The sequence below is a fragment of the Cololabis saira genome, chromosome 20 (genome assembly GCF_033807715.1).
Source record: "Cololabis saira isolate AMF1-May2022 chromosome 20, fColSai1.1, whole genome shotgun sequence".
Classification (NCBI taxonomy): Eukaryota; Metazoa; Chordata; class Actinopteri; order Beloniformes; family Belonidae; genus Cololabis; species Cololabis saira.
In genome coordinates this window covers 3,592,293-3,607,003 of record NC_084606.1, presented here as the reverse complement: position 1 = coordinate 3,607,003, position 14,711 = coordinate 3,592,293, and positions in this window count along the sequence as shown.

The following is a 14,711-nucleotide window of genomic DNA, read 5'->3' as shown; positions in this document are numbered from 1 at the left end:
TCTTTTTTTCTTTTTTTCCTTTATTTCGTCTTTTGTTCCTTTTTTTCCTATTTTTTTCTTCCTTTTTCCTTTCCTTTTTAATCTCAACATTTCGACTTTTTTCTCAACATTTCAAAATTAATCTTGACATTTCGACTTTTTTCTCGAAATTTCGACTTTTTTCTCAACATTTTGACTTTTTTCTCGACATTTCGACTTTTTTCTCAAAGTACATAATGAAAAAATAAATCTCCCCCCAGTTCTAACTAATATAGAAACATGCAGCGTGTGTCCCCATTCTAAGGCTTATACAATTTTTTCTTTTTTTTTTTTTTTTCATTTTTTCCTTTATTTCATCTTTTGTTCCTTTTTTCTCTTTTTTTCTTCCTTTTTCCTTAATCCTTAATCTCAACATTTCAACTTTTTTCTCAAAATTTTGACTTTTTACACGAAATTTTGACATTTTTTTCACGAAATTTTGACTATTTCCTCGACATTTTGACTTTTTTCTTGACATTTCGTCTTTTTTCTTGACATTTAAACTTTTTTCTCGAGATTCTACTTCAACATTAATCTCGACATTTCGACTTTTTTCACGAAATTTTGACGATTTCCTCGACATTTTGACTTTTCTCAAAATTTTGACATTTTTCTTGACATTTCGACTTTTTTCTCGACATTTTGACTTTTTTCTCGAAGTGCATAATAAAAATAAATCTCCCCCCAGTTCTAGAAACATGCAGCGTGTGTTGTCTTCATTCTAATTCTGATACAAGACTTTTTTATTTTTTGCGGCTCCAGACATATTAGTTTTTTGTGTTTTTGGTCCAATATGGATCTTAAACATGTTGGGTTGCCGACCCCAGGGGTCCGTTTCACAAAGCAGGTTCAACAAACACTGAGTCTAATCCTGAACTCTTAGTTGATCTACTCTGAGATCGGAAACTCTGAGTTTTCGGTTCCAGAACAGGGGATTTGAGGTAATTTACTCAACTCTAAGTAGTTTCACCTGGAGTTAAGCCCATGTGTGAGGGAAATAAAAAGCCATCATCAGTAGAGCCCTGATACAAGGATTCACCATGGCAACCGGCGACAACAAAAGAGCAACATACTTTTTCTTTTTTTTATTTGAAACTTTATTTATCATTTCAATTTACAAAATCCCTTTGAGGAAACGTTAGTTTGCATCTGAAGATCCACATACTTCACGCCGTGTCCTTTTTCACCCGAATGGAATTAGAGATTTTAATGCGCGCATACTGCGAATTTGAACATGTTTTTCAAAAAAAGAGTAACACCGCAGCACAGAATATAATATAAAATTAATTTAACAGATCTCTACATCATTCACCTGCAATCCTGTGGAACTCCTTGGTGGCTTGGACAGGTTTATGTAGGCTTGCCACCCGTCCCTTGAAATACGGAATTGTTCCGTAATTGGGAATTAAAAGTTGCGTTCTGTATTGAACCAATACAGACACATATTATGCTCTTATTTATTTATGTAATAATATACAGGTGGAGGTCGGAAAATGTAATATTACAAAACTTCATTCGTAGTAAATTCAACTTAAGGTGAAACAAATATTATTTCCCACTACATGCAAAGTGAGATATTTCAAGCCTTTATGTGTTATAATTTTGATGATTATGGCTCACAGTTTCCCCTCCTTGAACCGCCACCTTACCGTGGTGGAGGGGTTTGAGCACCCGAATGATCCTAGGAGCTATGTTGTCCGGGGCTTAATGCCCCTGGTAGGGTCTCCCATGGCAAACAGGTCCTAGGTGACGGGTCAGACAAAGAGCGGTTCAAAGCCCCTTATGAAGCAAGAACCAGCAAGGAAGTGTACGTCGCCCGGACTGGCGTTACCGGGGCCCCACCCTGGAGCCAGGCCTGGGGTCGGGGCTCGCAGGCGAGCGTCTGGTGGCCGGGTCTTGGCCCACGGGACCCGGCCGGGCGCAGCCCGAAGGAGCGACGTGGGCCCGCCCTCCCGTAGGCCCACCACCCGCGGGAGAGTTCATAAGGGGAAGGTGCCGTGCGATTTGGGTGGCAGCCGTGGGCGGGGGCCCCGGCGACCCAATCCCCGGACGACGACTCTGGCTTTAGGGACATGGAATGTCACCTCGCTGGGGGGGAAAGAGCCTGAGCTTGTGCGGGAGGCTGAGAGGTACCGACTAGAGATAGTCGGGCTCACCTCCACGCACAGCCTGGGCTCTGGAACCCAACTCCTTGAGAGAGGTTGGACTCTCTTCCACTCTGGAGTTGCCCATGGTGAGAGGCAGCGAGCTGGTGTGGGCTTGCTAATAGCTCCCCAGCTCAGCCGCCATGTGTTGGAGTTCTCCCCACTTAGCGAGAGGGTCGCTTCCCTGCGCCTTCGGGTCGGGGATAGGTCTCTCACTGTCGTTTCGGCCTACGGGCCGAACGGCAGTGCAGAGTACCCGGCCTTCCTGGGGGCCCTGGGAGGGGTGCTGGAAAGTGCCCCAACTGGGGACTCCATCGTTCTGTTGGGGGACTTCAACGCTCACGTGGGCAGCGACAGTGTTACCTGGAGAGGTGTGATTGGGAGGAACGGCCTCCCCGATCTGAACCCGAGCGGTGTTTTGTTGTTGGACTTCTGTGCGAGTCACAGTCTGTCCATCACGAACACCATGTTCAGGCATAAAGGTGTCCATCAGTGCACGTGGCACCAGGACACCCTAGGCCGGAGGTCAATGATCGACTTTGTTGTCGTTTCATCTGACCTTCGGCCGTATGTCTTGGACACTCGGGTGAAGAGAGGGGCTGAGCTGTCAACTGATCACCACCTGGTGGTGAGTTGCATCCGCTGGCAGGGGAGGAGGTTGGACAGACCTGGAAGACCCAAGCGTATCGTGAGGGTCTGCTGGGAACGTCTGGCAGATTCCCCTGTCAGGGAGGTCTTCAACTCCCACCTCCGGGAGAGCTTTGACCGGATTCCGAGGGAGGCCGGAGACATTGAGTCCGAATTGACCATGTTCTCCACTTCCATTGTTGACGCGGCCGTCCAGAGCTGCGGCCGTAAGGTCTCCGGCGCCTGTCGCGGCGGCAATCCCCGAACCCGGTGGTGGACACCGGAAGTAAGGGATGCCGTCAAGCTGAAGAAGGAGTCCTACCGAGCCTGGCTAGCTCGGCGGACTCCCGAGGCAGCTGACGGGTACCGGCAGGCCAAGCGGACTGCGGCCTGGCGGTCGCGGAAGCAAAAACTCGGGTCTGGGAAAAGTTCGGGGAGGCCATGGAGGAGGACTACCGGTCGGCCTCGAGGAAATTCTGGCAAACCATCCGGCGCCTCAGGAGGGGGAAGCAGTGCTCCACCAACACTGTTTACAGTGGAGGAGGGGAGCTGTTGACCTCGACTGGGGACATCGTCGGGCGGTGGAAGGAATACTTCGAGGATCTCCTCAATCCCGCTGACACGCCTTCCGTCGAGGAAGCAGAGGCTGAGGATTCAGAGGTTGATTCATTCATCACCCAAGCTGAAGTCACTGAGGTAGTTCGGAAGCTCCTCAGTGGCAAGGCACCGGGGGTGGATGAGATCCGCCCTGAGTACCTCAAGTCTCTGGATGTTGCGGGGCTGTCGTGGCTGACACGCCTCTGCAGCATCGCGTGGCAGTCGGGGACAGTGCCTCTGGACTGGCAGACCGGGGTGGTGGTCCCTCTCTTCAAAAAGGGGGACCGGAGAGTGTGTTCCAACTACCGGGGAATCACACTCCTCAGCCTCCCGGGGAAAGTCTATTCCAGGGTGCTGGAGAGGAGAATTCGGCCGATAGTCGAACCTCGGATTCAAGAGGAACAATGCGGTTTTCGTCCCGGTCGTGGAACACTGGACCAGCTCTACACCCTCCGCAGGGTGCTCGAGGGCGCATGGGAGTTTGCCCAACCAGTCCACATGTGTTTTGTGGACTTGGAGAAGGCTTTCGACCGTGTCCCACGTGGCATCCTGTGGGGGGTGCTCCGAGAGTATGGGGTCGGAGGCCCTCTGCTGAGGGCTGTACGGTCCCTGTATGACCGGAGCAGGAGCTTGGTTCGCATTGCCGGCAGTAAGTCAGACCTGTTCCCGGTGCGTGTTGGACTCCGGCAGGGCTGCCCTTTGTCACCGGTTCTGTTCATTATTTTTATGGACAGAATTTCTAGGCGCAGCCAGGGGCCGGAGGGGGTACGGTTCGGGAGCCACTTGATTTCATCTCTGCCTTTTGCAGATGATGTGGTCTTGTTGGCTTCCTCGAGCCAGGACCTTCAGCATGCACTGGGGCGGTTTGCAGCCGAGTGTGAAGCAGCTGGGATGAGAATCAGCACCTCTAAGTCTGAGGCCATGGTTCTCGACCGGAAAAAGGTGGCTTGCACCCTCCAGGTCGGGGGAGAGTTCCTGCCTCAGGTGGAGGAGTTCAAGTATCTTGGGGTCTTGTTCACGAGTGAGGGGAGAACGGAGCGCGAGATCGACAGGCGGATCGGTGCGGCGGCCGCAGTAATGCGGTCATTGTATCGGTCCGTCGTGGTGAAGAGGGAGCTGAGCCGAAAGGCAAAGCTCTCAGTTTACCGGTCGATCTACGTTCCCACCCTCACCTATGGTCATGAACTCTGGGTCATGACCGAAAGAACGGGATCCCGGATACAAGCGGCCGAAATGAGTTTCCTCCGCAGGGTGGCTGGACGCTCCCTTAGAGATAGGGTGAGGAGCTCTGTCACCCGGGAGGAGCTCGGAGTTGAGCCGCTGCTCCTCCACATCGAGAGGAGCCAGCTGAGGTGGCTCGGGCACCTGTATAGGATGCCCCCTGGACGCCTCCCTCGTGAGGTGTTCCGGGCATGTCCCACCGGGAGGAGGCCCCGAGGAAGACCCAGGACACGCTGGAGTGACTACGTCGCTCGGCTGGCCTGGGAACGCCTTGGAGTCCCCCCGGAAGAGCTGGAGGAAGTGTCTGGGGAGAGGGAAGTCTGGGGATCCCTGCTCCGACTGCTGCCCCCGCGACCCGGACTCGGATAATGCGGTGGACAATGGATGGATGGATGGCTCACAGTTTATGAAAACCCCAAATAAAAAATCTAAAAAAATTTGAATATATTATGAAATTATTAAACAATTCAATCATCAAAATTATAACAAATAAAGGATTAACATATATTGCTTTGCCTGTAATGAGATACTATGTATTACGGGGTCTGATAACCATCTCCCGACGAATATTTAATTCTCTGCGCATTAATTCTGCACCTTCATCAATTGTGTCTTCATCAAAAGGACATGCCATGTTCGTGACAATGGGCTTCTAATATATATACTGACTCTGTTTTTAATGACAGACGGCAGAACTTCGCCAAAACTCGCCTGCTGACTGAATGAATGAGGAAATCAAATGTGCGTGCGGCTCTGAAAGAGGCGGAGACGCAGAAAAACTCTAGGTTCATTCATATAAACCTGGTCCCGACCAGGTTAGATTCAGAGCGTCTGTTACTACGGTAACTGACCGAAAGCTTAAGGGTGCGTCCCAATACTCCCCCTCGCCCTCCTTTTCTTCCCTAACCCTAACTTTTGCGCGTTCCCGTGAAGGTAGTGGTGTCCCAATTCCTCTTTTCACCTAGGGGGAGGGGGCATAACGAGGGCTAGGGGCTGAGAATAGCCCCTTCAAATCGAGGGATTTCAGATGCTGACTTGGCGAGCGAGGGGGTATGAAGATTTCCCAGAATGCTTTTCGTCGTCATTTGCGGACTGAATCAAAAAAAAAACATGGAGGACATTTCTGTTTTTTTTGGGAGTAAAATCAATATTTTGAGTTAGTTTCTGCATAAAAATGCATTTTGATTACATTTCTCGGCGCAAACCGATATTTTACTTTCATAATATTCACTCAGTGAATGTACATCATCCCTTTTTTGTCCGTTGTTCGCTAAGATCGCGCCGGAATATGGTTACGTAAGCTACGTAAGCTACGCCGTAGGTTACGTAAGCTACGCCGTAGGCTGCGTCTATTCAAAGCTCGCCGACCGAGGAAAACATGCTTTACAGACTTGCAAGCAAGCATTTTTTCATTTTTTTGAGTCAAATGGCGAACCGCAAACAGCAGGAGGATATTGAACCCACAAATGTAAGTATAATGTCCCATGGAATTAAAAAAATCACAGTGCTTTTGTATGTTTTAACAGTTTGAACAGTACATAGAAATACCACATTGTTTATTGTTTATTTTTAATACCAAAGAGTGAAATTACCGGAGTCAAATTACTTGTTGGACAATGTTAGAACCTGGCCAATAAAGCTGATTCTGATTCTGAGTTAACGTAAGATAATATGTGGCTGTTCATGACGAGTCGGGTAGATAACATTGCCGTGTCCTGTTAACTACTCGTTAACTCTCATATTTTCTACAAATTTGTTGGATATTTCACATTACTATAAGGCAGCAACGTTATTTGGGGGGGGTTACGAAGTAATAATAACGTTGCTTGCTGCCTGTTATCATAGTTCAAACTTTTTTTTTTTGTTGTTTGTTTGTTTTTTGTTTTTTTTTTACGAGGACGTTTGTGCATTGCAGTAATCACATTTCATTCCAGGGACTCCGGATCAGGTCCGACACCTTTAGCTTTAGGACTACCAACGAGGAGAATTTCAATAAGAAGAAATATGCTGCTTAACCACTGTGGGAGTGAGTGATCCAGCTATCTGCTTGCAGAATATCTGTGATGGGGTCCTTAACCATGGAATAACTACTATTCATCACTGTTTTCTGTTACAGGAAACTCATCAAACTCATTTTCAGAACATAATCGACCCTCCATCCTCACCGGTGTCCTCTCTGACAAATTCAGAGGAAAGCACAGAGGTCATTTTTATTTATACAGTGATAATGAACCTGGTATGATGTTGTGGGTGTGTATGATAGTCCAGTCATGTGTGTAATCAACATGTGTATCCATCTTTTTTATCCCAGAACACTTTGGAAGACGCCAGCACATCGGCCTCAAGCTCTGCCTCACCAGCTGGAAGAGGAAGCTGGAAGCTTCAGGCATCAGGTCCACTTTCCCCCCGATCCCCCCAAAAAAAGAAACTCTCCATGCAGGACTTCCTTCAAGCTGAGGCCGCCAAAGAAGACAGAAGATGTCAAAAGAATGAAGAACACATGGACAGGTTCCTGAACCTTTTAGAGAAAATGGTGGACCAGACACCTCATCAGCAGTAGCAGCACATACACTGCAATTTTTTTTTTGTACATATTTCTGTGCAAATTTTTTTATATGGAACAGCACCTTTCTTTGTTCTGCGTGCAATGTTTACTTTTTTTCTTTTTAAAAATGTTATTTGAATATAGCAAATAAAGCCTTTTTTACTGCGGATTCTCTCACTATCCTTATTTTACTATTGATCTCGTTGTACAGTTTATAATTTGAGACATTACCTTACTTTGAGAAACCCCAGAAGAGAAAACTGTTGTGAAACAAGTTTTATTAGACAATTTAAAAGTATTTCCAAGTACAAAACTATATGAAGAACACATGGACAGGTTTCTGAACCTTTTAGAGAAAATGGTGGACAGGACACCTCATCAGCAGTAGCAGCACATACACTGCAAACTTTTTTTTTTTGTAAATATTTCTGTGCACATTTTTTTATATGGAATATAAGTGCCATATTAACAGAGCTACAGCTGAAATTAAAACAGCTTTTGGCTCTCAGCTTCCTGATCAGGGTAGGGATGGAAACAAGGGGTAGGGGGAGAATTGGGACAGGCACCTGGGCCAAGTGCCCTAGATCTCAAGTGCCCTAAAATCTCCCCCTTCTTTTTTAGGGCTTAGGGAAGAAAAGAAGTGCGAGTGGAGAAAAGAAGGGCGAGTGAAGGAGAATTGGGATTGGCCCTTAGTTACCTCTCTTTGTGAAACAGGCTAGAGTTACTCCTCTTTCTCTGGTTTGAGTTACCTCCCTTTGTGAAACGGAAAACTCAGAGTTTCCCTCATTTCAGGGTTAACAGACTCAGAGTTTTCACTAAACCTGCTTTGTGAAACGGACCCCTGGACCTTATTTCTGGCATTTTTTATGGTTGTATACTCACCCAGAGGTGTTTGGTGTCATTTGGAGTCCTTCGGAAGATATTAGGAGTTTTGTGCGAGCCACTTCTCCATATAACGGTAGTGAACGGGACACAGCGGGACACAGACGATGCAGCGTCTAAATAACACATGATTGCCGCGAAACTCGAAAGTCTTTAACCTTATCGAGTAGAACAGCCGCTGTTTTACTGTGTGTGTGTGTGTGTGTGTGTGTGTGTGTGTGTGTGTGTGTGTGTGTGTGTGTGTGTGTGTGTGTGTGTGTGTGTGTGTGTGTGTGTGTGTGTGAGGTGCAGCAGAGAGGCTTCAGCAGCAGGCTGGGCTCCACCTTGTGGTCGGAGAGCAGCATTACACCAACACGACCCGCCCAAACCAAAGATCCTCTAGACCAGGGGTGTCAAACTCATTGTACTTGGCGGGCCGGATTTGACCAATATTTTTCTCGCTCAAAATAACAAAAACAGTGCGGAAAATTTTTTCTCTAATTCTTTTTTTTACTATTGTTATATAATCCAATATCAGTTTAGTTCATTTTAAAGGGAATATGCACTTTGTTTACACTCTAATTATGTAAAATACTGTATATTTCTACAGGATCTTTTCTTGAAATGTCTCTTTTTTTTCAAATTATGTAAGATACTTTTATTATCATTTTACAAAGATAAACAGAAACAAGTATGTTTTTTTTATATTTCGCTTTTTTATAGGAAATTTAATTAAAAGCTAAATCTTTCTTATTACATCCGAGTGTTTCTTTGTGATTTAGAGATTTTTCCAGTACAATTAAGTGTATTTATTTTAAAAAAATTGGCTCGGATATTTACGCCAGTGTGCTGAAAAAGTCACTATCCTCGTATTCAAAACTGAAATTCTCTGAATAAATATCTTCTATCATCTTTTTTAGCAGTGTTACGATCACCAGTTAGAACACTCGGCTCAACTCTGTGACCAGAACATCAAGGACACCACACTCGAGTTTCAGTTGCGTATAAAAAGCAGGTTTTATTCATAAACCAAGGAAAAACCCAATGACTTAAAGGGAAAGTTCGGTTTTTTACAACCTGGACCTTATTTCTGGCATTTTTTATGGTCGTATACTTACCCAGAAAAGTTTGGTGTCATTTGGAGTCCTTCGGAAGATATTAGGAGTTTTTTGCGAGCCGCTTCTCCATATAACGGTAGTGAACGGGGCACAGCGGGACACAGACGATGCAGCGTCTAAATAACACATGATTGCCGCGAAACTCTTCATTTCTTTTATGAATCACTAGATCTGCTTCCAGGACCTGTTGTCTACATCCAGGGCTGTCTGTGTAACAAATAAATCAGTTTGTAAACAAGACCTCTGACCTCATGACGTCATCTCTGTGTGTAATAGTGATAAAATCTATTCGTTCTGATTGGCAAAGGCCCTTGGATTTGTGATGTTGTAATAGGAAAAGAAAAACAAACTAATATCATAATTCCTTTGTAAATAATATTTAACCGTCGTTTTGTTGATCGTTTATAACCGTTATTTTGTTCATGTTATTTTGGGTTCTAACTTACCGTTAGGGGAGACGCGGTGTCCGTTATTCAACTAATACAGAACTGGACGCTGAGTAACGAACATCGTGTCTGTGTGTCTGTTTCACACCCCCTTTTTTAGGTAAGAAACTGATATTATTTAGCACTGTATATATATTTTTATTTGTAAGACTATAGGCAACTGTTAAATATAGTTTGATGACTTTGAGAGTGAGTTTTAGTTTTGAGAGTGATATTATTTGCCTGCGGAGTGCGGACTTTTACTGGCTGTGCGCGTCTGTGTGTTTTGTGTGTGTGGTGTGTCAGAAGATATTTGCTGATATATATGAAATATATGAAATATATGTTTGAGAAAAACCAATACAGAACTGGACGCTGAGTAACGAACATCGTGTCTGTGTGTCTGTTTCACACCCCCTTTTTTAGGGGTATAACATGTGCGCGCATCGCAGACACAGCTCTGTGTACAGCTGGAGTTCGCTACTGTTAGTTTACTGATAGTTATTTGAAACATGTCTGAATATTTGTCAAATCCTGAGGTTGTGGACGACGACCTTGAATATGATGGACGTCCTTACCGTTTTGAGCCGGAGTATACGGCTGAAGAGCTCACTGAACGGAGGACAGTAATAATAATAAACCAGCTAGGTGATGACGTCACTCTGAGGGGGCGGGGCCAGGGACAGGGAGGAGAGAAAAATCAAGAAAAATACAGGGAAAAGAAAACAAAAAAAGAAGGAAAAAAAGAGGAAAAGAAGGGAAAAAAAGAGGAAAACAAGAGAAAAAAAGAGGAAAAAAGGAGAAAAAGAAGAAAAAAAGGAAAAAACAGGAAAAAAGAGGAAGAAAAGAGGAAAAAAACAGGAAAAATTTGGTAAAAAGAGGAAAAAAGGAGGAAAAAAAGAGGAAAAAAAATTGAAAAGAGAGGAAATAATAGGATAAAAAGAGGAGGAAAAAAGAGGAAAAAGAGAAGAAGAAAAAAGGAAAAAAGGAGGAAAAGAGGAAAAAAAGGGAAGAAAAGAGGAAAAAAGAGGAAAAAAAGAAGAAAAAAGAAGAAAAAAGAGGAAAAGAAAGGGAAAAAAAGAGGAAAACAAGAGAAAAAAGAGAAGAAAATAAGGATGAAAAGAGGAAAAAAGAGGAAAAAAGAGGAAAAAAAGAAGAAAAAAAGGAAAAAACAGAAAAAAGAGGAAAATAGGAGGAAGAGGAGGAAGAAGAGGAGGAGGAGAAGGAGGAAGGGGAGGAAGAGGAGGAGGAGAAGGAGGAAGGGGAGGAAGAGGAGGAAGAGGAACTTCTCGAAATTTTGCGGTTTTTCTTGAAATTTTGCTGTTTTTCCACCTTTTTTTCTTTCTTTTTTTTTCCCTTTTTCCTTTTTCCTCTCTCTTTCCCTCTTGTAATGATTTTGGTCCTAATGAAAAGGAAAAAAATAGGAAAAAACAGAAAAAAGAGGAAAAAATGAGGAGGAGTAGGAGGAGGAGGAGGAAGGGAAGGAAGAGGAGGAGGAGGAAGAGGAGGAGGAGAAGGAGGAAGGGAAGGAAGAGGAGGAAGAGGAACTTCCTCCGAAGTGCATAATAATTATATTTAATACACAGACAGCCCCGGATGTAGACAACAGGTCCTGGAAGCAGATCTAGTGATTCATAAAAGAAATGAAGAGTTTCGCGGCAATCATGTGTTATTTAGACGCTGCATCGTCTGTGTCCCGCTGTGCCCCGTTCACTACCGTTATATGGAGAAGCGGCTCGCAAAAAACTCCTAGTATCTTCCGAAGGACTCCAAATGACACCAAACTTTTCTGGGTGAGTATACGACCATAAAAAATGCCAGAAATAAGGTCCAGGTTGTAAAAAACCGAACTTTCCCTTTAAGTCATCGGGTTTTTCCTTGGTTTATGAATAAAACCTGCTTTTTATACGCAACTGAAACTCGAGTGTGGTGTCCTTGATGTTCTGGTCACAGAGTTGAGCCGAGTGTTCTAACTGGTGATCGTAACACTGCTAAAAAAGATGATAGAAGATATTTATTCAGAGAATTTCAGTTTTGAATACGAGGATAGTGACTTTTTCCGCAAACTGGCGTAAATATCCGTGCCAATTTTTAAAAATAAATACACTTAATTGTACTGGAAAAATCTCTAAACCACAAAGAAACACTCTCGGATGTAATAAGAAAGATTTAGCTTTTAATTAAATTTCCTATAAAAAAGCGAAATATAAAAAAAACATACTTGTTTCTGTTTATCTTTGTAAAATGATAATAAAAGTATCTTACATAATTTGAAAAAAAAGAGACATTTCAAGAAAAGATCCTGTAGAAATATACAGTATTTTACATAATTAGAGTGTAAACAAAGTGCATATTCCCTTTAAAATGAACTAAACTGATATTGGATTATATAACAATAGTAAAAAAAAGAATTAGAGAAAAAATTTTCCGCACTGTTTTTGTTATTTTGAGCGAGAAAAATATTGGTCAAATCCGGCCCGCCAAGTACAATGAGTTTGACACCCCTGGTCTAGAGGATCTTTGGTTTGGGCGGGTCGTGTTGGTGTAATGCTGCTCTCCGACCACAAGGTGGAGCCCAGCCTGCTGCTGAAGCCTCTCTGCTGCACCTCACACACACACACACACACACACACACACACACACACACACACACACACACACACACACACACACACACACACACACACACACACACACACACACACACACACACACACAGTAAAACAGCGGCTGTTCTACTCGATAAGGTTAAAGACTGAGTTGGAATCAAGTGAAAGTAAGTCTGTGAATGAAAACAGAAAAAATCCTGAGAATAAACCAAAAACACACCCGAAAATACCCTGAAAAAACCTGAAACACACCCGAAGAAAACCCAGAAAAAACCTGAAAAAAAACGAAAAAAAAAAACCTGAAAAAAACCTGAAAAAACCTGAAACACACCCGAAGAAAACCCAGAAAAAACCTGAAAAAAAACGAAAAAAAAAAACCTGAAAAAAACCTGAAACACACCTGAAACCCCCCCCAAAAAAAAAAAAATCTGAAAAAAATCCCGAAAATAAACCCGAAATACACGCGAAAAAACCCAGAAAAAACCCAAAACACACTAAAAAAAAACCTGAAAAAAACCCCCCTGAAAAAACCAGAAAAAAAACCGAAAAAACCCGAAACACACCCGAAGAAAACCCAGAAAAAACCTGAAAAAAACCTGAAAAAATCCCGAAAATAAACCCGAAACACACCCGAAAATAAACCCGAAAAAACCCGAAACAAACCTGAAAAAAACACTGAAGTTTATGTATGTATGTGTGTGTGTGTGTGTGCGTGCGTGCGTGCGTGCGTGCGTGCGTGCGTGCGTGCGTGCGTGCGTGCGTGCGTGCGTGCGTGCGTGCGTGCGTGCGTGCGTGCGTGCGTGCGTGCGTGCGTGCGTGCGTGCGTGTTTCAGGGAGCAGAAGACGGTGCGTTTCAGACATTTGTGAGTCTCCGTGGGGACCTTTACCCTCACACCAGGACTGAAGTCACAGATTACTGCGTAGACGGGTCACCTGACACAGTGAGTGTGTGTGTGTGTTTACGAGAGGATTACCCCTGACGATGTGTCCAAGTGTGAACCGGTGGAGCAGAACACACACTCTCCAGGTCAGAGTTCAGTTAATCTCTCACACACACTTGTGCTAACAGCTTTGCTGGACATTGGGTTGTGTTTCCAGCTTCTCCCCCTAAACACATGCAGCACATCTGGCTGCCCAAACCCTGCCGTAATACGCAATCCCTAACCCTAAAAGCAAGTCTTATCCCTTGAAAATGACTTTTTGATGTGATTTTTATTTGTCTCAAACATGCAGAAGCATAAAACAAACGGTATATGAAGTGCAAGTTCGAGAAAGAGCTAAAGGAAGCAAAGCTTATCAAGTTCAGCCCAACCTTACATTGTCATATAGTATATAATACAATTATTTATATATATATATATATATATATATATATATATATATATATATATATATATATATACATATATATATATATATATATATATATATATATATATATATATATATATATATATATATATATATATATATATATACATATATACACATACATACATACACACATTCATACAAATTTTAATTCCATAAGAATATTCATAAACCATAAATCAATGCAATCTGAAATATTCAGAACATTTAACTTTAATATGAATGAATATAAATAAAACCCACATTCCAAACATGTTAACAAAAATAAAATCCTGTCTAAAAAAAATCATAAGATTAGCTGTCCAGTCCTTTGTAGCTGTAGTAGTTTGTTTATACTTATTCTTAAATAGTTTTGAGTTAATGCACATTTTCATGTCCTCATCTAACACATACTTTTCAGAGTTGAATGGATGGTAAGCTGTTTAAAGTTATGATTCCCTCTTAAATTGTATGTTCCCTCTCTAACCACGAACATTATTTTTTACTATTTTTTTTTACTACTAATTTTAACTAAGTCCCAGAATTTTAAAACACCCGATTTTAAAAACAAATGATTTGTATTAGCAAGAAACCCAGCATGATGAACAATCCTTATGACTCTTTTTTGTAAAGTGCAAAACTTTTGTAAAGTTCTTTTATTCCCCCAAACATCAACAGAATAGGACAGATATGGATCAATAAGTGCATAGTTAAATATTTGAGGTGATTTCTGATCTAAAACAGGTTTAGCTTTGCCTAGTATTCCAATACTTCTGGATAATTTAGAGCTTTGACGTCGGAGTAATTTGGTTCCTACTAGGACAGCGAGTCCCCACAAGCTGGTGTCCGGTCAGTCCGGTCCTCGTTATGACGTACAAACAAGAACAAGCTGGTGTCCGGTCAGTCCGGTCCACGTTATGACGTACATACAAAAACAAGCTGGTGTCCGGTCAGTCCGGTCCGCGTTATGACGTACATACAAAAACAAGCTGGTGTCCGGTCAGTCCGGTCCGCGTTATGACGTACATACAAAAACAAGCTGGTGTCCGGTAAGTCCGGTCCACGTTATGACGTACATACAAAAACAAGCTGGTGTCCGGTCAGTCCGGTCCGCGTTATGACGTACATACAAAAACAAGCTGGTGTCCGGTCAGTCCGGTCCACGTTATGACCTACATACAAAAAAAAAGCTGGTG